A 24890-nucleotide genomic window follows, 5' to 3' on the forward strand; every position below is an offset into this window, starting at 1 on the left:
TATGGCCCATTCTAAACAGCCGACTTTTAAATATTCTTTAAAAGAAACCCACAAATAAGAATAAAATATAAAACTAAATGTCCCTAATTTCATCACTTTACATTTACTATTCTGAATCAATTTACAAACTCTAAATTCAAACTGAGACACAATTATAGAATTCACACCCACAAAATAAACAACATTAACAAACAGAAGAAAGATAATACTTAAATTGTTAGGAGTTATCTATTTGTCTCTTGCTTCTTTTAAGCTGCAAATCATAAATCAAAACTTTAAACAGGAGAAATGTTTAATAGGGTGTGCATGAATATGAACCACAAAGGCAAACAGGTATGCAGAAACATTCAAATTATCTTATTCGTGTACACTGAAGTTCTTTGGATGAAAGCAAACACCCATTAAATGGAGTTTTAGAAAGGTAAACAGTAATCTTGAGATATTACCAGAAAGAAAATATTTTAAGAAATAAAATTACCTAATTTTATATCGTTGGTGGCATAACACCATAGAGAAAGAATTAGTTCAAATAACTTTTAAAATAAAATATTTTTGACTTTGTATCTTTTGTGAGATGTATTTTAAGTACCAAAAAAAAAAAAAGGCTGTATTCGGTGGTCTTAGTTGTAGTAACAATATTGTCCTTGTTATTTTCAAACTACCATAGGGACTCTGTAGAATAAAGCAAGTAAGTAATTACATTAACATCATTAAAAACCAAAAACTTTCAGCATAAAAGATATAAAAGAGATTAAATAAAAACCCTGTCATTGCGTAAGTTTGAATCAAAAGTATTAAAATTCTTTTTATTCCTATTAAAGGCAAGTATTTCCTAGCCCTGTCCACTGAAAGATTCAGAATCAATGACCTCCCAGTAGCAATGAATACCCCTAGCAACCTAGATTGTGGTCTTTATATCCAATTTTCCACTAACAAGAAGAAGTATCCTTGGAGAAATGGCTGTTTCTAAAATTGGGGCAAGAAATGTACAAGACGAGCCCAGAACCTTTTGTTGTGACCAAAAGCAAGATTATTAAAGGCTAACACAGTTGTGTCAAAAAGTCATAGGACTTAACTTGAAGGCACTCTCACAGGCCTAAGGAAAAAATCTGAAGATCAAAAACATAGAAACAAAATTACTATGGATTTAAATATATAAAAGTCTGTAAATTGATAATGACACTAAGGAAAATTCATGGGTCACCAGGGGAGGCTGCTATGGAACTAATTCATGATAACTCTAAAAACTTGATAAAGGGAAACAATCCTTTTCCTGCCTTTCCTATATTAATAACAGAAAAACCAAATAGTTAATGTGGGGAAGTTCTTTCTGAGGAATTCCTTTTAGATGAAGAATGACAGAGCAAGAAAATCACTATTGTGCAAACCCTAATAATTTATAATCAACAAAAGGTGCTAAAATCATTAAGTGAAAGCTTGATGGAAAACATCCTAATGGAGAGATCAGACTAATAACACCTGAACACAGAGCTCACTCACAGCACTCCTAAAAGTGAGATCACAGAAATTATGACTCTTGAGTCATACAACAGGAAGTATGCGGCACTGCCTGGGAAACATTCTTGCTTAAATTTTTTAATTTAGGAGATTGGATTAAAGATGGCAGCGTAAGAGATGAGACAGAGACCTCCTCCTAAAACCATATATAATACGAAAATATAATTAATACAACTAATCCTGAAAGAGCAACAGGAAAGAAGGCTGCACCAGACTGCATAGACCTGGAGAAAAGAGCAGACCTCATGGACCAGGATAATGTACCAAAGCTGTGACCCAGCGGGGTCCATGTCCTTCCCCCACCCCAGCTCACTGGCGGGAGGAAGAGAAACAGAGCAGGGAGGGAGTGGAGACCTGGGACTGCTGAACACCTAGCACTGGAGATCTGCTCTGGGAGCAAGAACCTACATTGCATGATGCTCTGGTGATATAGTGGGGTTGGAAAGCTAAGACAGGTGGAATAGACGGAGATTCCAGCTGCTTGTGGAAAACAGGGATTCATATCCGGCTGATCTGGGTGGGCAGTCTAAGAGACTTCCTAAAAGCGAGAGGGCTGCTAAAGGGGCAAGGATTGCACAGAGCTTACTGTTCAGGAGAAAGGACAGGTAGACAACACTGTCCAGGTGCACTCTGCCCAGCAGGTTTGGAGCTTAAACGATCTTCAGGTGCTCCATCCCCCTGGCTGGCTATGCAGCTCCAAGGCCCCCCACCATGATATGCAGCCTGCTGTGTCAGGCCAGCCAGAGGGAATCCCTGCAAACACAAAGCATAGAGGCTTACACCTGTGTGTTTGGCCCACTGGTTCTGGCAGTGGAGACAGGCACAGCAGTCAGGAAGCAGGAAACAGTTTTTCCCCCACCCACGCACCAACACCGCTCCCCTGCAACCCCCGACATTGCTCCAGGGGCTGAGCAGCTCCAGAGAGCAGAGTTTCTGGGCACTGGAGGGCACCACAAATTACGAAACATCAAAGGAACCTGGTTCAAAGCAGAATTATGAATACACCTGAGAAAGATTAAAATGAAATCGACCTCATGAATCTTCCTGAGATTTCAAAATAAAAATCATTAACATGCTCATGGAGGTACAGAAAAATATTCAAGAAATCAGGAACGAATTTAGAACGGAGATCCAGTCGTTGAAGAACACAATGGAGGGTATTAAAAGCAGATCAGATACGGTGGAAGAGACAATAAATGAAATAGAAATTAGAGAAAAGGAATACAAAGAAGCTGAGGCACAGAGAGAAAAACGGATCTCTAAGAATGAAAGAATACTGAGAGAACTGTGTGATCAAACCAAACGGAACAATATTCATATTATAGGGGTACCAGAAGAAGAAGAGAGAGAAAAAGAGAAAGTGTCTTTGAGGAAGTAATTGCTGAAAACTTGCCCAATCTGGGGAAGGAGATAGTCTCTCAGGCCATGGAGGTGCACAGATCTCCCAACACAAGGGACCCAAGGAGGACAACACCAAGACATATAATAATTAAAATGGCAAAGATCAAGGATAAAGACAGACTATTAAAAGCAGCCAGAGAGAGAAATAAGATCACATACAAAGGAAAACCCATCAGGCTATTATCAGACTTCTCAGCAGAAACCTTACAGGCCAGAAGGGAGTGGCATGATATATTTAATGCAATGAAGCAAAAGGGCCATGAACCAATAACACTCTGTCCGGCAAGATTATCATTTAAATTTGAGGGAGGGATTATTTCCAGATAAGCAAAAGCTGACAGAATTTAGCTACCACAAACCATCTCTACAGTATATTTTGGAGGAACTGCTAGATGGAAGTGTTCCTAAGGTTAAATAGCTGTCACCAGAGGTAATAAAAAGGGATAGACAAACAGTACAGAATATGATACCTAATATATAAAGAATGGAGGATGAAGGAAAGGAGGGGGAAAAAAAAAAGAACCTTTAGGTTGTGTTTGTAATAGCATACTAAGTGAGTTGAGTTAGACTCTTAGATAGTAAGGAAGTTACCCTTGAATCTTTGGTAACCACGAATCTAAAGCCTGCAATGGCAATAACTACATACCTATAGATAATCACCCTAAATGTAAATGGTCTGAATGCACCAATCAAAAGACACAGAGTCACTGAATGGATAAAAAAACAAGACCCATCTATAAGCTGCCTGCAAGACTCACTTCAAACCCAAAGACATACACAGACTAAAAGTGAAGGGATGGAAAAAGATATTTCATGCAACTAATAGGGAGAAAAAAGCAGGTGTTGCAGTACTTGTATCAGACAAAACAGACTTCAAAACAAAGAAAATCACAAGAGACAAAGAAGGACATTACATAAAATGATAAAGGGGTCAATTCAACAAGAGGATACAACCATTATAAATATCTATGCACCCAACATATGTGAAACAAATACTAACAGAATTAAAAGGGGAAACAATGCAATGCATTCATTCTAGGAGATTGCAACATTCCACTCACTCCAAAGGACAGATCAACAAGACAGAAAATAAGTAAGGACACAGAGGCATTGAACAACACATTAGAACAGATGGACCTAACAGACATCTACAGAACTCTCCACCCAAAAGCAGCAGGATACACATTCTTTTCAAGTGCACATAGAACATTTTCCAGAATAGACCACATACTGGGCCACAAAAAGAGCCTTGGTAAATTCAAAAAGATTGAAATTATACCAACCAACTTCTCAGATCACAAGGATATAAAACTAGAAATAAATTGTACAAAGAAAACAAAAAGGCTCACAAACACATGGAGGCTTAACAACATGCTCCTAAATAATCAATGGATCAATGACCATTAAAACAGAGATCAAGCAATATATGGAGACAAATGAAAACAACAGCACAATGCCCCTACTTCTGTGGGATGCAGCGAAGGCAGTTCTAAGAGGGAAGTATATTGCAATCCAGGCCTATTTAAAGAAGGAAGAACAATCCCAAATGAATAGTCTAAATTCACAATTATTGAAACTGGAAAAAGAAGAACAAATGAAGCCCCAAGTCAGCAGAAGGGGGAACATAATAAAGATCAGAGAAGAAATAAATAAAATAGAGAAGAATAAAACAATAGAAAAAATTAATGAAACCAAGAGCTGGTTCTTTGAGAAAATTAATTTTTTAATTTAACTGTGCCTCTAAACAAAATGACACCACAAAGAAGCAACTAGACAAATCCAGACTATGGGTCTTCCCTGCAGTTCAAAAGACTGATTGCCAAGACTTTCTTCCTGGAGGCAATTTCTGGACCTAAATGAAGTTGACGGGAAACCAAAAGAGCCCATCAATCTCTCTGAGTTGAGGAGGCAGATAACAAGAGTTCAGGGAGGCTGAAGAGGCTAGAACTTGTGGGGCAGAGGAAGGAAACTACACAGAAAAAGAACTCCAGGAAATCTGCATAGTGTCCTCTTAAATCTTTGCTAAGTATTGGGCAACACATGCATACTGAAACTTCACAATGTCAAGTAAGAGTGACAGGGAAGCTATAAGCCGACTGATTCCCCCAGTCACAAGCAAGAAGACATTCAAGCCACACCAAGTCAGAGCGGAGAGTACTTGGTGATCACTTGGACTGGAGACCCCAGAGGATTCAGCCCTTAATATGGGGCTGAATTGTCCTTGAAATGAAGATTACTGTAGATCCACAATAGTAAGACTTAAAAACAAACCTCAAAACAGTGAAACTGACCAGCAGACTACTTAACTGTCTGCCAAAATAAAGCCAAAAAACTCATTAAAATAAAGGCAACAAAAGCCAGACACCCATCCAACAACCAAAATTAACCAGATGTGCCACCAGACCAAACCAAACACCCTAAACAAACCATATTAAGAGAAAAGTAGGTTAACAGGAACAAACCTGGAAATGATAAATGGAACTAGAAGACAAGGACATTAAAATAGCTAAAAGGACTTAAAGGGAAACATGATGATAACAGCAAGAGAAACAGATATTTAAAAGAAAAAGAGGAACTCCTAGAGATGAAAAATACATGAAATGAAAATGTCACTGTACATAATTAACAGCAGACAGTGAATGCAGAAGAAAAGAATCAGCTGAAAATTAAGACAGAGTAACACAAACTATCCAATATGGAACACACAGAAAAAAAAGAGACAGAAAAAAAACTAACAAAGCATCAGTAACCTTTGGGACAGTATCAGAAGATGTAACATACATGTAATTGGAGTCCTGGTAAAAAAGAGGGAGGTCAGATAATTATTTTAAGAAATAAGGGTGAAATTTTTTCCCAATTTGATGAAAACTATAAATCCAGAGATCCAAGAATCTGAATATATCAAGCAGGATAAAAACAAATACATAAAGGCAAAACCATAACACAGTACATCATAATCAAATTGCTGAGAACCACTAATAAAGAACGACTGTCAGAAACTATGAAAGCCAAAAGACTATGGAAGGACATTTTAAAAATACTGGGCAAAAAATCAACTTGCATTTCCATTTGCATGAAAATATCCTTAAAAATAAAAATGAAATAAGAATATTTTTACATAGGCAAGGAGGAAAGAGTCTAACATTAGTACACCTGCATGACAAGAAATGTTAAAGGAAGTTCTTAAGGTGGAAGGATAGTTTCAGTTAGAAATCTGGATATATTATTAAGAAATGAAGAGCATAGGAAATGACAGATACATGGGTAAATATAAAAGACTTCTGTCTTCTCACTTATAAAATTTCCTTAAAAGGTAACTGACTAAAGCAAAAATAATGTACTATGAAGTTTACAATATACATAGAGATAAAATATATGGCAACAATAGCACAAAGAATGGAAAACAAGGGAAGGTATAGAGTCTTATATGTGAAGAGGTATAGTATTACACAGCTGTATAACAGACTGTAGATAAAATGTGTATTGTAGACTGTGATAAATTAAAAAGATAAACCCTAGAATTGTGTGCATGTGTCACACGGTGCAGTTAATAAGCCAACAGTGGAGATAAAATGGAGTACTAAAAAATACTCAATAATTTAACCCAAAGAAGGTAGGAAAAAATTTAAAAAGAAACAAAGCAAGTTGGTACAAAGAGAAAACAAAGAGCAAGATTATAGATTAAAATCTAACTATACTGAAATATATTGAATATATATGATCTAACCACTCCAAATCCAAAGATAGAGATTATCAGATTGGCTAAAAAAGCAAAGCCTAACTATATGCTGTCTATAAGAAATGTACTTTAAATATTAAAGTAAAGACGAACTAAAAGTCAAAGGATGGAAAAGATAGAAGGGTTTTCCCTCATGGAGTATAGCAGGGGAGCGGGGCTGAAGGAACAAAATGGCAGCAGGCTCAGAGACTCCGAGGGTGGACTGGTGGTTGCGGGGGTAGGGGTGGGGGGCGCGGGGAGGGAGAAGGAGATTGAGGGGTATTATGTTTGGTGCATGTGGCAGGGGGCATCGAGGGGAGGACAGTGTAGCACAGAGAAGGCACATAGTGAATCTGGGGCATCTTGCTGCACTGATGGACAGTGACTGCATTGGGGTATGGGGGGGGACGTGATGGTGTGGGTAAGTGTAGTGGCCACACTGTTTTTTCATGTGAGACCTTTATGGGAGTGTGTATCAATCATACCTTAATAAAAAATTTAAAAAAGATAAAAGATACAAGGGCAACATCAAGCATTAGAAAACTACAATGGCTATATTAACATGAGAGATTGTACACTCAAAACAAGGGAACAGTGGGACATTTCACAATGATAAAGCGGTCAATTCAAAGAAATAATCCTAAATGTGTACACTTTCAGTAGGGGCTGCAAAATACATGAAGGAAAAAAACAAAAAATGCAAAAACCCAAAAATCAGATTCAGTTAAAGGTGAGCAAGTATTCATTAGTGAAATGAATGGGTTAGTTAAATTTGCTTTAAAATACTCTACCACTCGCCTGCCCAGAAGTTGGGAGATAGATGAAATATAGGCAAAACGCTGGTAACTTTTGAAGCTAAGTGATTAGTATATAGAGATACACTGTATTATCTTAATTTATACACAAATTTGAAATTTACCATTACATGAAGTTAAATCAGGAAGAAAAAGGGTTTACTTAGGTATGGTGCACTAATTAAAGACATATTACTGATAAGAACTGACGAAAACAGGGCAGAACTGTGATTCTACCGCAAGAATCCTCAAAACAAAGGTACCATTTTAGTTGTTAAAATGCAGAGAAGTACTTCTGTACACATACGAATAAAATTAGACTTGAAAAGGAAGTATACTCTGGGATCACAACTGCCCGAAAACATTACATTTAAAAATTTTAAGTCTATTTTAAATTTCTTTAAAAAGCCTTAGTTTCCTTATCTATAAAATGTGGGTATTAATAGTACCTGCCTTAAAAAGGCACTATGAGAATTTAATGCTTTAATACATGTAAACTCTAAGAAGTATAAAGCATATAAGAAATGCTCAAATGTTTTTTGCACTTCATGTTACACTTGTATTTGCAGAAGTTATGGTTAAAGTAAAACATTTTAAACAAGCCAGTAATAAAAATGTTTTACCATATATATCACTTTATACAAGACATGTTTACTAAATTTTTTTATAAGAAAAGTAGTTGTATATTCTGAAATAATTAGATCAATTTCTTAATAATCACAAAAATATAAACATAGTTGTATTTTAAAACAGTAAATGGTATACACTGTATTGTTAGTGAGGCAAAAATTATTAGAAGAAAAACTTGTACTTTATAATCACTTATACCAACAGTTCTAAGCATAGCAAAGAAATTTGCACTGAAAGCAGTGCCACATACTACAGGTCCAAAAAGAGATAAAATAGTATGCCAAGATCAGTTTCACTTGATTTGGGCTTCTAATCCTTCAGTCAGAGCTCATCTGGAGATGTCTTTATACACACATGGCATACACAGAGAAATAATATATATGTATATATATCCTGTCTTTTTACGTCAAGTACTCATTCCTCGATTAAAAATCTCATTTTTAAAAAATATTTAAAATTTCCTGAAAATATTTTTCATCACGTGAAGAGTATATATTTCTTGATTTCAAATGATTTTATGATCTCTAATTTCACTTTAATATGAGTTTACTATTACTATGTACAAATAATATTCCTATTTCTGCCTTCTGAGTAGAACACTTTGTATATAAATTAAAAATTTTTTTTCTTTTAAATTTCCAAAAATGGAGAGTTTTCTAATCATGGTCCTTTACAAAGAATTAGTATATAAAATACATTGACTGATAGAGTAATTAAAACTAGGCAATATATTTACAGAAATGCTCATCTGCTTATATTACACCACTACCTCCCTCCCAAATGGTCCATAGCTGACTTTTTGATTAACGTATTCCTATTCAGGAAGCCTAATACAAAGAAAACATTCTTTTAAAATCAGCTTAGCCCCAAGTCCCATTTATATCAATTTTTATAAAATGCAGCAGTACTTGAGGGAAGCCCACAGTTATATTTCTAAGTGTTTAATTGTTTTATAAAGCCTCCTTAACTGAAACAACAGATTAGGATAATTATCTTCACTACTATTTCCTATTTACAAGGTGCTATAGACAGAACAAAGACCTATCTGCAAACATAAAGAATTGAAGGAAAAAAATTATTTTTCAGAATTCAAACAACACCAATTGCACCAAATTCTGCAAATGTTTGCTGCCTACCAGATTCTGATTTAGAAAGAAATGTAAAATCACACACACACATAGAAGGAGGGAGGTGGGTAGATCATTTTAGACTGAGATGTTACACAAGAATTGTATCACTAATAACATTCACCTGCAATGGTACTGATATTAAACTTGTAAAAATTAAGATGTAGTCATGTATATGTAGAGATGCAATCACTAAGACTCTTCTATTTACCCTAAGTCTATTATTCTAAACTAAATTTCCAGAAGTTTCTAGTCACAATTGATAGCAACAATTTTTTAACATTACTGAGCCCCCTCTGCTGGTTGAGCAACAGTTTTCCAAAAATTAGTTGCAGTACTAATGAAAACACTTGAATTAAATTAATGAATTAATTAATGTGTATTTCATTATATATATTTCATAAAATGCATACTTTCAGTTTAAAGCAAGATGCATTAACTTTAGACCTAAAAAGGTTAAGCTGTAAGTAAAAAAAAAGTTATGTACATTTGTAAACAAAGACAGGCTTCACCAACTCATTTTTTTATATTCGCAAAAATGACTTAATAAAACAGAATCTAGTATGTACAATATTGCTCATTTAAAAATACAAACTGTCATTTTGTTAAGTAAATACTTGTATAACAATATTATCACTATATAGTTTTATAAATAAATACACGAATATATAGTAAAATATACAAACATGCATGGGAATGATAAACACCAAATTCATTATGCTTATTTTAGAGATAAAGGTAAATGGGATTGGAAGGAAAACACAAAGGGTTTCAATGGATTCTATTTTCCTTTAAAAAACCATTCTGAAGCTAATATGGCAATAGGACAAACTTGATAAAGCTAGCTAAAAGGTTAAAAAAATTTTTATTGCCCCTAAAAATATTTTTCTGTAAAATGTGGTATACAACATTTTTTTTTTTAAGTAGGAAAATGAAGTGTCATTCTTGAATCACTCTGCTGGATACTTCAAATTAAGTAACTTAAATAATTGTGGTGATATTAAATAAACGATTTTATATATAAGAAAGGAGAAAAAATTGCTAGGAAAGAAGTTTTTTATAAAGCAGGAAGAATATGGGGCTCTCTTGTCCCCTCCTGGCATGAGCCAGGAGCTCTATTCTCTCACTTTATTTCTGGATAGGATAAAAGCCTGTACCTTGCTCTCCTAAAAAAAAAAAAAAAAAAAGCAGTAAGAATAAGGAAATGTATTATTGGTAACATAAGAATGTGAATACACTTAATGCCACAGAATGATACACTTATAAATTGCTAAATTAAAAAAAAAAGGCTAATTGCTAATTTTAAGTTACGTCTATTTTACAATAAAAAAGAAATGTATTACAAGCCAGGCCAATTTAAATGGAAGGAAAACAATATTTTATTTATAGATTAAAAACTAAAGACAAAAATTCCAAGTGGAAATTTCTGCTGTTAAAGCACAGCTGATTGGCACACTAATGTAATTCTATCTCAGTCAGTTATGGATCAAAAAATATGAAAAATGGCACAAGAGAAAACAAAAATTTTAGACTACACTGTCATCACTCCTATAGACAAACTAAAGTAAAATACCAAAATTAAAATTTTTAAAGAAGGCAAATTTCAGAAAATTTCTAACTTCACTATCAATATTTTGATTCTACAAATTAAATTTACCTCTTGATGACTATAATACATTCCCACTGGTCTCTACCACCTCTGTGACCTTTCATTTTGAGGTTCCTTTCAAATCCTTTCACACTCTGAATGTGGAGGTGGCCCCTAGAATTTCATTTTTGCCTTCTCTTTCCTTGCTACATTTTCCCCTTAGGTAATTTCATGGTTTCAAATACAGCCACTATAAGAGAATGACTCATTAGATTGTGAGATTCTTGACCTTACAGACAGATGTGTTCATCTGATGTGCCTGGTGAAAGGTAGATTCAATTAAGTGTCTGTTCAAAAGGATGGACAGATTGGATGGATGGTTGGATGGACAGATCAATCACTCCGAACTCATCTCTAGGCTTCTCTTGAACTACATCTGCCCATTTTCGTATTTTCAATTGCCTTCTGGACAGCTGACAACAAATTCATATTGAACATTTTTCCAGCCACCCACTTATTCTCCTACTTACCTGACTCAAAAAAACCTAGGAGTCATCTTTTATTTTTCCTTTTCTCTTCCTCCCACATATAATCAGTTGTCAAATTTCTCTCACATTCACCCTTCCACCCAAATCCCTCCACTGCTGTCCTACAGGCCCAAATCATCTCTTAACTCAGGTACTGCAAGGAAGAGGATTAGCTGGTTTTTCCCACTGCTTACTCCTTCCTCCTCCAACCTACCTTTTATTTTACTTTAAGATTAATCTTCACGGTGCAAATCTGGATCAAAAACTTCATTGTTTACTCAATGCCTACTTTTTAAATAGTCAAGGTCTTTAGCACTGCATTTTTTTCATGTTTATTTTTATTGTAGTAAAAAAATACATAACATAAAACAACATTTTAATCACTTTTAAGTAAACATTTCACGGCATTGTGTTCACATTGTACAAACATCCTACTATCCATCTTCAGAACTTTTTCACCATCCCAAATAGAAATTCCATACCCATTAAATACTAACTTCCCATTTCCCCTACCCTCTGCCCTTAGTAACCACTATTCTACATTCTACCTCTATGAATTAGACTACTCTAGGTACCTTATATAAGTGGAATAATATAATATTTGTCCTTTTGTGTCTGGCTTATTTCACTCAGCATGATGCCTCCAAGCTTCATCCATGTTCTAACATGTGTCAGAATTTAATTCCTTTTTTGAAGCTGAATAATATTCCATTGTATGCATAATCACATTTTGTTTATCCATTTATCCACTGATGAACATTTCGGTGTTTTTATTTAGTTATTGTGAATATGCTACTATGAACACTGACGTACAGTTATCTGAGTTCAAGCTCTCACTTCTTTTGGATATATACCTATAAGTGGAATTGCTAGACCATTTGTAATTATGTTTAATTTTTAAAGGAACTGTCTTCCACAGCTCACACAGCATTTTAACATCATCAGAATCTGGGTCGAACCCCATTTTCTGTGTACCTCCACTTCAGTCTAGTCTCCTATCATTCACCCAAATGAATATGGACAGAGTCCCTTCCTGTATCTATGATCCTTTGCCCTTGCTGTTCTGTTTGGGATACAATTATTTTCCCCCCTTTATTCCTCCATTTTATTTCAGAGCATTTAATGCAGTTCTCAAGTCAAATAACATCTTACAAAAACACACAGTACTTTTTCCCCATCAAAGCATCTTTTCATACTTTGAATCACTTTCTCAGTTCAGGACACCCCCAAGGACTAAGTATGGCTGGCTTTGCCGTCTCTATGTTAATGACAGCATCTAAGATATGGAGGCCGCTGCACTGTCCACCAGAGGTTTTCACAGACCCTACTTCGTCCCTCACTCCCTGCACGGCCAAAAGGGTTCAGGTCCTCTCATTGGTTTAGGGAAGCCTGGAGTGGAAGTCAGTCTGGGTTAAATTCCACCAGACAAGCCAGATAAACTATGGGTCACTTAGGTACCCCGCACAACCCTTGGCTCAGGTGCCCAATGGCAGACCTCTCGGCATAAGCCTGCCTGGCATTTTGCCAAGAATACACCCTCCACCAACCCAAAAGTCCTCTAAGTGTCAAAGCATCATAACCCGTGGTCTGTCAAGCAAGTTCTTCAATCAGCACAGCTAAGGCGCCGTAAGGTCAAAAACAGATCTGTGCTGTTAGGATGCGCCTGGGCTTTCTGCTTTTGGGCAGTGGAAGATGTGGGGTTCCACCTGCTGAGGCCTCCAGAGAGGCCCACTGGGAGCAGGAGGCACGCCCCACTGGACTCCTCACTGTGCGGCCCGGCAAGAGTATTGTGGGTGTCCACTTGCCCTGGGCCACAAGCCAGCTAGCAGGGACAGAGGACACAGCAGGTAGAACACACCTTGGCGCCGTCATCACCACCAGGACCTGTGGTCAAACTCAGGATACAATTTCAGATGTGCAAATCTGCCTATCCTTCAAGGCTGGCTCAAGCATCACCTATTCAAGAAGGCTTTCCCTGATTTCTCCAACTAGAATATCTTTAACTGAATTATTTTTGTATTTCCTTCCACTTTCTATAAAATAGGTACATATCTTTCTCAGCAAGTAGGGGTTATATGTTTAATTTATATATGGACTGCCCTCATTAACTACCAAGTAGTAGACAATGTGGAAAAATGAATAGAATGGATCAATGACAAAGGAATACAGATAAAATGTAACTCAAAATTTCCTATAAAGTTGAGGCCTATCAAGGAAAGCTAAACTGTACTTGTTAAAAAAATTTTTTAAATGTTCTCTGTCAACATTTCCAATGCAATGACAGATAACCCAAACATTCTACTTCTATGAATATGTCTGAACTAAACGTTGGGAGTAAATAAATTACAGCACAACCATAATCATAAGCAGCTGTTAAAAAGGAGGTGGATCTGTATGTTCTAACTTAATACTCTACAACATCCTGTGAAATTTAACAGCCCTTTCTGCCTAAAAATGTGAGGGTGAATTTTTTTGTAACCATAGAAAGTGTTTTCATTTCAAACTATAGTTTGTTTATGGCAATTTGTAAAAAAGATTCACTTACGGAATTGGTTACAATTCACAATTTTAAAAAATGTCTCCCATTTTCAGTAAATCCAACTTGGCCCCGATTTTAAAATGTAAAAATACATATTTAAAAGCACGATATTCTACAGTCTAATTTTAAAACAAGACATCCAGGAGAGCTTATAATATTCCCGCCAAAAATAAATACTAACAAAACTGGCAATTTTGTAATATTTAGAATCAAAGTGTTGAGTGGCTCACATATTGCAACTACGTATCTTTAAGTGGGGGGGAAGAAACTTTATAAATGAATGTTCTCCAAAGAACTAAACATCAAGGTTTAATTCTACAGCTAAAACTGTTCAGAATTTGCCAGACTTTTTTGGGCTTCGCTACTTTAAAAAGTTTGCCTGTGAAAGCACAGCTTTGGAAAAAGAAGAGGAACTAGAATTTGAACCCAATTCCATGACTCCATTTTTAAAAAGACATTTTAGTAAAATTAGTCACTGAAATTAATTTAAAATCATCCTCAAGAACAAACAAAACCAAGCCAAAAAAATCTCTACCATGTTTCATTACATAGTATCTTGTATCCAGACTTTCACCTTCCCCATTAGCTCATTCTTGAAAACATCCTTCCCTTGTTACATTCCCCATGCTATGAGCAAACAAGAAGCAGGGTGAAAATGGTGTTTTAGAAGATGTAATTCCAAGTACTCTACCATCCCCCAATATTCCTATTAAACCTCTCAATTTGCATATGGAGCCAGCTTCCTCACTGATACACAACAGTATTCTGCAAAGAACATAATACATTTGAACAATATGCTGCAATGTAAGGAAATGGAAATTTTCATTTTCACTTAAATTTTCTCTAGTGGTGGTCAGAGCAAAGGAATTCATGAAAGGTAATGTCTTGTCTATTTTGTATCCCCAGGAAACCTAAAGGACAGTGGCACATGCACATGAAGTAAATCTTTGTTTCACAAGCTTGCCTGACCAATTAAAAAAAAAAAAATCACTCAGTAGGTAAATTTCCTCGAGGTTGTTCAGAAAATAAGGATGGGCCCAGGAATCTTAATTTTTTAACAAGCACTACAGCAGATGTAAGCTCAGAAAAGCCTCAGTAGTACTTCTAAAACTTAACCTTATAATCTCATTTATAGTTTTCTTTACCTTACTTAACTGAGCAAGAGTTTTAAAATACACCTAAGAAAACTATCAGAAAAATATATAATATTATAGCAGATCTTAAGAGATTATGAAGCAAATGAACTCTTATTTTACTAATGAGGAAACTGAGTTCAGAAAATGTGATGTAAAATCATGCAGTTAATTAGTGGCAAAATAGAACCTTTATCTTTTGTCTTTCAGCTCAGTGTTCCTCATAATACACCATACCAAAATCTATTTTTAAAAGACCAGCAGTAAAGCATTATTTACTGATGTCTATCGAAAACTCACAAGTTGATGAAACCTGGTACATTCCTCAACAAAGCTGCAGGAATGATTAAGGACTACCTCTGTTCCATATGGCATGACCTCCAGGACGCAGTAAGTGAAAAGGGAAAGGTGCTGAACACTGTACATCATACAGCAACCTCTTGTGGAAGAACAGAGAAAATGTATGTAGGTATTTGCTTACAATGTATGTAGGTTTTTGCAAAAACAGTGAAAGGATAAACCAGAAACTAAGAGAAGTTAGGAGGATGGTACAAGTGCAGGCCACGCAGCACACCGTGGAAACTCCCCCGGGGTGGAACCGGCTCTGACAGTGGCACCAGTGCCTCCAGTGGTGACCCTCCCCCATATTTCTCAAAGTTCTGGTAATACCATCTATCCCTTTTGTTCCCCCAACTTTGAGGTCACAGTTTCACCACCCATTTATTAATCTCTAGGCTACCCATCCTACTTTTTTGCTCTCAGTCTTGCAAACATACATAACCAATTCCCTGTATTAAATCCCTCTATTTGAAATATCTAGTATATTTTCCATTTTCTTGACTGGATCCTGACAGACAGGCTACTCTAAGGGTAAAAAAAAATCACAAAGAAATCTTACATTTGGCTCAGTAATTTGGTGTTATGAATACTACATTTTTTAAATTTCTTGTGTCTACTGTAGGATAAAGCAAATAAATGTGAATACTAAAAACCAAGATTTTCAGTTTAAGAAGAGAAGAATATAAAGTCTAAAGAAAAAAAACCCTGTAATAAGTTAAAATTAAATTGAAAATACCAATATGAAGTTTTGATTTCTAAAAAACATATTCTCTAGCTCTGCCCATCAAAAAGACATAGAAATAATGAAGACCTAGTAGCAATGAGCATTCCTAGCACTGAGATCTTGGTTTCTAATAGCTTCTGTAATAGAATAGGTCTTCCTTAGAAAAATGACTGATTTCAGGACAAGGACAGGAAGAGTAGGCGGTGAACCTGGGATCTTCTGATAGAAAACAACCCAAAGACCAATGGAGACATGTCAAAAGGATACAACAGGAGCTTGAAGACACTTATACTGGTCAAAGTTCAGCATCAAAAAGACTAATGGTTGTAACTAAGTATAAAATAATGAATAAATAAAAATCCATACTCCAGTGATACAGAATAGCAAAGAAATTCATCTGCCACCACTGAGGTGACCAATTCTTTACTAAGGAATTACAAGGAAAAGCAAAAAATTAAAACCCTGTGTTACTAGAAGAGACTTTAGTTCATTCTCAGTTGAGGGTATCCTGACAGCTAATAAATGTGGAAGGAAACATAATATCCTTTTGTAACTTCCAAAGAAACAACTGACTGAGGCAAGGATCATAATGGATGGTTGAGGAACAGAGCTTATCACAATTTTACGTTGTGTTAAACTGTCACTGCACAAATTATTTGATCGTTGTAAAGGGAAACCTGGAAAGATCTAGGACTTTCATGTTCACCAAGTGATCAAATTTAGCATCATTATAATGGAAAAATCTGATATCAACTGTGATACAGTATCAGTGCACAGTATCACAAAAGACTGCAGACATAAATACAAGCAAGCCTTTAGACTTCCCTTAAAATTCAATAAAGGAAGGAGCTAAATGACACAAGGAAACATTGAGACAAATCAAGAATGTGGAAGAAACTAGCAGAGAACCAGACCAGTCTCTTCAAAAACTTAGTGTCATTGAGGGCAACCAAAAAAGTCAGGGGAAGACTGTTTCAGATTAAGAAGCAAAGCTAAAATAACAGCCAAATGCAATTTGGGAATCCTGACTGGATGCTGGTTCCTACTTGAGTCCTTCGCACTTGCTGTTCCTCTGTCCCCAGAACTTAGCATTAAACATTCTGCCTGTGTCCTTCAGCTTGGTCACCACACCTTCTCATTGAGGCCTTCTCTAAACAACCCAATCTCAATTTATTAGTCTTCCCTTTCTGCTGCATGTCATTGATTCCAACACCTTGTTTTATTTTCTTTGTAATACTTACTAATATCTGCACTTTTGTTCATTCACTAATTGCTTTCTCCAATCTCAAATTTAAGAGCCAGAAAGTTAAAGAACTGGCTTATTTTGTCCACTGTATCCTAATACCTTGAGCCATGCCTATGCCATAGAGCAGTTAATAAATGTTTGTTGAATGAATGGAGCAATGAACAAAAAAGGCAAGAAAGATTCAATAGACACTTGGGATCCTGCAATGCCTCAGAAAGCTTAGGAACACCAACCCTTAAGAATGGAAAGTATATACTGAATGAATATTTGGTGCCTGATATGAGCCTTAAATATGCCTTTAAGACACTAAAAATATTGCATATTAATCATACTACATAATACATTCCTTTTAAGCTATTTGGCAGGAATTGATTAGTATAGTAATTTTCAGATATTACATATAAACTAATTGTGCAAGGACAACAGTGGTTAAGTAGTAGAGCATATAGGACATATTACGTATAAACTAATTGTGCAAGGACAACAGTGGTTAAGTAGTAGAGCATATAGGACATACTCTACAGAGCTGGATAGAGCAGCTAAATGAAAAAAAAGTCTCCTACCAGGAAGATGAATGTTCGAGTTATAAAAATGAACATGATATACATGAGAGGCAGTAAGACTAGCCTGGCTGAACAGACTGCATGATGGGTGTCACTGAAAATAAGGAGGGAATAGTACAATGAGGGCCATATGGAGTGTTTCAAAGACAAGAAGGGGAGCTAGGCAGGAATGAATTATCAGTTTCTTGATCACAGGAGAAACATTCAGATAGTAGTCCTTTAAGATTGATCTGTCGTAATACTGTCATCTCAAGCATAACCACTTCCAAAGATTACTCAGGAGAAAAACTCAAACAGCAGCTACTGTTTACTGATTGTTTACCATGTGTTAGGTATTTAGTTAAATAGTTTACATGTATGTCATGAGGTAGGAATTTTAATTCCCATTTTGAAGATGAGGGAGACTAAGATCATACTAGCAAATGGTAGGCCCTGGCAACAAAACCAGGTAAGAAATGTAACACCAATTCTGTCTGCATTCAGCTCATGAAAGCCAGGTCTACACTCATGGCAGCAAATATGACAAGGAATAGGGAAATCTGAGAGCTCCTGAGGAAAGTAATACAGAAATACATGGCAGAATACAAGAAATCAAAAGGAGTATTAAAAAGAGATTGCCAGTTTTATGGTCTACATACCAGAATAAAATTATTCAGCCTATAAAAATGGAAATACTGAGAAGGGAACTTGGTTAGTGAAGGTTTTTATTTTAAGGGAGAGAGATGAAATATGGACTCAGTTGTGAATACCTGTACAGCTGAGTTAGAGGATATGCTTTATAAAGTCTTTAGAAAACCAAGAGGCATAAACTAAGGATCACAACTAGATGGATTTAAGAAATATCAGGACAGCTGTGTATTCCTGCTACAGGACAGGAACGTCACTGGGACTACATGGTAAGGAAGCTAGGAGGTAAGTTCCCCTTGTCCTAGTCTTAATGTTTCACAAAAAAGGAAAAAAGGAAGGGAAGGGAGGGGAGGGGAGGGGAGGGGAGGGAAGGGAAGAGAGGAAAAAAGAAAAGAAATCGAGTGTTTAGTGTGTGCTAGGTAATGTTCTAAGAAGTCCACATGCATTCCCACATTTAACTGTCCCATAATAAAGGCATCATTATCCTCATTTAATAGGTGAAAAAACTGAGAGGTACAGAAGCTAAGGTCCATACCTTAGGAGAGTGGCAGAACTAGGGTATAAGCCTAGGTCTACCTGGGGCCAAAACCTATTATTTCAATTACTATGCTAAAATAAATGGTTATCAAGCCTACTGCCAGAGCATAAGTTGTCTTTTTTGTGGGTGTGGTAACATATACATAAAATTTGCCATTTTAACCATTTTTAAATGTGCGATTCAGTAGCATTAAGTACATTCATGTTGGTGTGCAACCATCACCACCATCCACCTCCAGAACTCTGCCATCATCCCAAACTGAAACTCCATACCCATTAACCAGTAACTCCCCATCTCCTCCTTTCCCCAGTCCCTGGCAATTACTATTTTATTTTGTCTATGAATCAGACTACTCTAGGTACAAGTAAGTGTAATCATTCACTATTGCTCTTTTGTGTACTGTTTCACCTAGCATAATGTCTTCAAGATTTCTTACCATTAAGTTACCTTTAAGTTAAACAAAATGTGAAATTCTAACCCACCCGTCATTCTGTATCTCTGGGGATTACATCCCCAAAGTTCCATTACCATTTATGAAACACACTTTTGGAAGAAGAAACTGCATTTACTGAGAAAAAAAGGAAGAAGTGAGGAAGATCCACAAACCAAAATTTGAAATGAAGGACACGCAGGAAAATAAACCTTTAGATTCAATAAGAAGGGAGCAGCTTGCTTAATCTTGACTAAACCAAAGGATGTAGTTGGAAAGATGTTATTAGATGTTATTAAGTTCCTTAAAGCAAAAGCTAAGAAAGCAGTCCTAAAGAACATACTGCAAACACAACGCTGCTTGATTCCAAACAAGACTTTGTTCTTTTCTGCAAAAGACAGCAAGACTACGAGTAAAAATGCTTTAGAAAGAAATACAAGTTTACCCCTGAACAACACAGGTTTGAACTGTGCAGGTCCACTTATATGCAATCTTTTTTTTCAATTACTATATTGGAAAATCTTTTAAAGATTTGAGACAATGTGAAGAAACATTTTCTTTTTTCTAGTTTACTTTATTGTAACAATATAGTATACATAATACATAATACAAAATGTCTTGATCAATTGTTCATGTTATTACTAGATTTCCAGTCAACAGTAGGCTATTAGTAGATAAATTCTGGGGGAATTAAAATTTACACGTGGATTTTCAACTGCAAGGGGGTGGGTCCCCCTAACTCCACATTGTTCAAGGGTCAACTGAACTTAAACAAAAGGATAAACTCCATTTTCCCTTGACTTCCATCTGAAAAGCCAACAGACGGGAGAGGCAACATTTAGTAAAACTGCATTAATGAATTCACAATCAACATCAATCTTTCTCCAAAAAAGAAAACACAAATTTGGAAGAGTATGCCATACTAGTAAATTCCTTAAAACAGTTTAAATAAAAGTATCCTAAATACTAAATTTTGAAGGGAATATTGTAACTAACACTTGTTTGCCTTTATAGAATTTAAATCAAATACTCAAATGTATATATTAGAAGACAAGAGAAAATAAGTTATTATCTAAACTAAGTAACCATCCTGAGTAGTAAATTTTACAAGTAACTACTGCTTTACATAATGCCCATACATTTATCTTGTGTGTGTGTGTGTGTGTGTGTGTGTGTGTGTGTGTGTGTGTACAAGCATCAAAGCACCAAAAATACTTCCATCTTTGAAGCAAAACACCGAACAGAAACACTGGAAAGAACTAAATAAAAACTTATCAAATAAATTAAACTTAGAAAACAAATTCAAAGATAGAAATTTAATATGGGAAGAACCAGAATTCAAAGCAAATTTGCTTCCTAATACACGCATAAGTAAGAAAATGCAAAATTAAGCTATACGAGTACCACTAAATCATAATTTCACAAGACATTTAAAAGAATGTTACAAGAAACAATCTTAAAAATAAGCTGTATTGCGCTTAATACTGGGCAATTTTTAAATGATTTTTCTATAGGTCATCCTTTCAGGTGTAACAGCCACCATACAGAAAAATGTGGTTCACTTTTGTCAACCACAACCTTAAAACACTCATTTTCAGTTAAGATACAGATTGCACCTGTTCAACTAAAACAATACTGCATTACTTAAAGATTCTATTCAATCCAAAAACTCATTAAAATTCTTGCAATGTAGGCAAAATGTAGGTAATTATAAAAGGTGAGGAACTTCTATTGGGATACAGAAATTCAGTATCAGAGATGCTAAGCCATCTCAATTCACATAGATTCTTTTTTTTTTATTAAACTATTCATTGATAAACAATCTCAGTCCACATAGATTCTATAAAATAGCATAGGTGTGGCTTAAACTGTCAGCTTCACAAAAAAAGGAAAGGACCTTCACATTTTATCACTGGGAGAATGGAGGCAGTACGAATAACCACTTACAGTCAACATTCTAAGGGACTGACAAGTAAACATTAATTAAATGTAACCAAATTAAAATCATACAGTACTGCTTGTGTCAGTGTACAAAACAAAAAGCAAAACATCATCACTCTAAAGTTGTTGCCACTTAGTAATCTGAGATATTTTAATTGTAGCTGTAATGTCTGTGTTTGTTGCCTGCACATATGACTAACTCTCAGAAAGGTTCTCTCAAGACTCTGTTGGGTTTTTTAGAATGCAGAAACCATAACTGGGGCATACTGTGTGGGAAGTGTCAATGACAGTGAATGAATAAAAGGGGAAAAGAACTCAAGATAAATTTTTTTGGTAAGTTTTTATAAAAAGCAAGTCACTCATAGAAGGCAGATTTTTCTGCAGAACAATAGGAAAGGTTGGGGAAAGCCATTCTGCTCTGAGTAGCCTTTCCTGACTCCCTTGGTTGGACTCTGGGCACTTCTCACACTATAATATACTTAACTGGTTCCCCTGTCTGGCTCTCCAACCAGGCTGCAGGCAGCTTGAGACCAAAAGCTGTCTTATCTTAGAATCATTAGCACCTACTTCCCAAAATGCCCAGCACACAGAAGACCCTCAGTAGTTGTTTTCATAAAACTGATTTATTGAACAATCATTTTTACATTTATCTTCTAATTTACAAAGTGCTTTCACAAACATTACCTCCTTTGATCCACACAACAATCTTGTGAAGTGGAAAGGACATCATTTAACCAAGTAGCTTTTGGTTTTATAAGGCATTGTTAACCGACTGAAACAACCCTGAAATCACAAAGATAATCACATATTTATCCATCTTTGGGATTACTTCTCCTTGGAACCTCAATATTCTTGTATAACCCAGAGGTTTTGCTAGCATTTTCCAGGCTTCACTTCATAATAGGAAGGAATCAAACAGCTCTGAATCTTACAGAAGGGTTTTAACTACGTAAAGCAGTGTTAGATGAAGACTCTTCCAGAAATCAGACATTAAGAAGCATCCTAAGCTATTTTTCCTGATCTGTTCTTTTTGTGATTATGAGAAGGCAAGGAATTGCTAAAGGCAGAATGCTGGAGAGTGAATGATGTCATGGGTGTCATGAAGCTGCATCAATACCTGATGATGATTTAGCACAACAATGCAACACATTATGCCAAGAAGCATAGTGTCAAGCCACCAGGATGTTTTACTGCATTAATTTCATGACTCTCTTAGCAAATTGAAATGTAGAGTGGCTCTTCAATTTTGTACAAGGAGAAGTTGTTGGTTTGGGTTTACATCCCTAAGAAAATCTACAACTCTCTATGGAAAAGGATTTAAGGGGAAAATGGTCAAAGGATTTGCTAATAATAAACTAGACGATTGTCATTTTAGCAATTAAAAACTTTCAAAGACAAAACACCGGTGGGTCAAATGTACACTGAGTACTGTATTTATACTGGGCTTGTCAAAAGCGAAGTTGCAGGGTCTAAGATGACAACATACAAGAGAAAGGGCACCCACTCATAGTATCTCAAAGTTAGGAATCTGAGAGCATCACTATTCTGTATAAAAGCTACAGACTGAAATTTAAACCTTCAATTCTAAAGATAGGATTTCCTCTCAAATTTTCCTTGTCCCTTTAAATCGATGTCATCATTCTTAGGCACTAACAAAACAAATTTTAGTCATAAAAGGTATTTGGCGTATCCAAGCCAAAAACCATAGCCTCAACAATTCCCCATAGCACGATTCCAGCTGAAGCCATCATTTCTCAAGGAAGAGATCACAAGCCTTCAAACCGGCTTCCCCACGTGATAGAAACTACATCAAAGTCTCCAAATTAGCATCTGAACAACAAGTTGTTTTCAAAAAAGAGTAACAAGCCTACTACAACGTCCCCGCCAGCAAATGAGAACTGGTAATATGTGTCTGAATCTTCATCCAAAACTATCAGAATGCCCCCCCAAAAAAGTCCAGAAATTCTGGCGATTATGAAATGACGCTTTTATTTTACTAATAAAATTCGGGAGATTTCATAGAAAACAGCAACTCCGAATCTTAACAATCCAAACAAAGGTTTCAAACGAACGAGAGCTTCCTTAGTCCGAAGTTAACTCTGCAGAGACCATCAAGATCTTAGCGTTGTTTCTCCCTCGTTTGCAAATTCGTTCCCACCCTCCCCCGTTCCCTTTGCACAAACAACTCTCACCAGAAGCCTTCCACAGTCACAACGTGGATTCGCTGTCTCAATCAAGGAGATCCTCAGTTCCCACTTCGCTAGGGGAACGCTCAAAAAGCTAAGGGGTGGGAAAGGCTGCTTGTGTTTTATTTTTTAAGCTAATTCCAAAATCTTCCCTTTGCAGCTTCCGAGATGCTGCCCCTCGCCGCAGTCCCAATTTTGGAGGGCACCAGACACCGGCTCCCTCGCAAGGCGTTAAAGACTCCGGGGTGGGGTGAAAGATTATATTACACCCTCAGTCACCCTTATCCTGGTCATACACCCTTTCGAGGCCCCACTGAGAACCGCCCTGCTTGAGGAGAGGGGCCAAAATGACTTCCATCCTAAGGGCTGGCTGGAAAGTGGCTCTCCTCCTCCTTGCCTAATACAGGAAGGCCAAGGATGATGACCGCAAGGCCCCCACGTCTGCCGGCACTGACCGCCGGGCGGGGTGCAGGGCCTGCGCCGAACCCGGGGCGCCCACTGCCCCCTGCGAGCCCCGGGCATAAAGGGCAGGATGCGCTGGCTCCCCGCCGCGGTCCCGGGAGGAGGAGAGGCCTCACCTGGCCCAGCCCGCGCCACGCTCTCAGGTTCGCTCGGCTGGCGACAGCGATGAGGGAGCCGAAGACAGGGCAGGGCCAGAGGCGCTCCGCCTCAGGCCGCACTTGCCGCACTCGGGGCCCCTCACAGCTGGCGGGACCCCGAGCCTCACGGAGACGCCATCTTCCTCCACTCAAACGCCGCGGCCCCTGCTGCTCTGGCCCCGGAGAAGACAGCGCGGAGTGCGCATGCGCCGGGTCCCGGCGCGGAGGCCGCGCGCGCACACTTAAGCGCGGCGGGTCCGCGCGAGGCAGCCTTGGGGCGGCGCCATGTTGGGAAGGGACGTGTCTACGCGCAGAGGTTCTCCAGAAGCTGGAACGCTGCTCTGGGTGAGCGAAGCTAAGAAACGTCGCGCTTCCGCGCCCGCCGTCCTTAGGTACCTAGAACCGACCTCAGATCTGCACCCACCCTCCTTTGCACTGCCTGGGGCAACTTGAGCGGTTTTCCCAGGGACGTGAGACTATGACAGGCGTTTGACCGGGAATTAACTCATTTGTACCCCCTGGGGGCCCGGTTGAACACAGCGGAGAGCAGTTGCGGATGGAAGTGCTCTTGGATGCCAACTCAGGGAGGGAACTCAGTGCCTTGGTTGTGCAAGTGAAGCCTCCCTTAACTGAAGCAAGCGCTGTGTAACTTGTTACTGGCTCCATTTCTCAGATGTGGAAACTGAGGCACAGAGAAGTAGCACTCATTTTCCCGAGGCCAC

At 37.3% G+C, this 24890-nt stretch overlaps 1 protein-coding gene across 1 annotated transcript in view; it reads right to left on the minus strand.

The window, feature by feature from the left end:
• The window catches only part of FBXO42 (F-box protein 42), a 94471-nt gene extending 70114 nt beyond the window's left edge, over positions 1–24357 (minus strand). The window contains exon 1 of the mRNA XM_036914372.2: positions 24148–24357. The gene's annotated coding sequence lies outside the window, so the exon portion shown is untranslated. The remainder of the gene's footprint in view (positions 1–24147) is intronic.
• Between the last annotated feature and the right edge of the window lie 533 nt (positions 24358–24890).

This window comes from Manis pentadactyla, chromosome 4, assembly GCF_030020395.1.
Source record: "Manis pentadactyla isolate mManPen7 chromosome 4, mManPen7.hap1, whole genome shotgun sequence".
In the NCBI taxonomy this organism is placed as follows: domain Eukaryota; kingdom Metazoa; phylum Chordata; class Mammalia; order Pholidota; family Manidae; genus Manis; species Manis pentadactyla.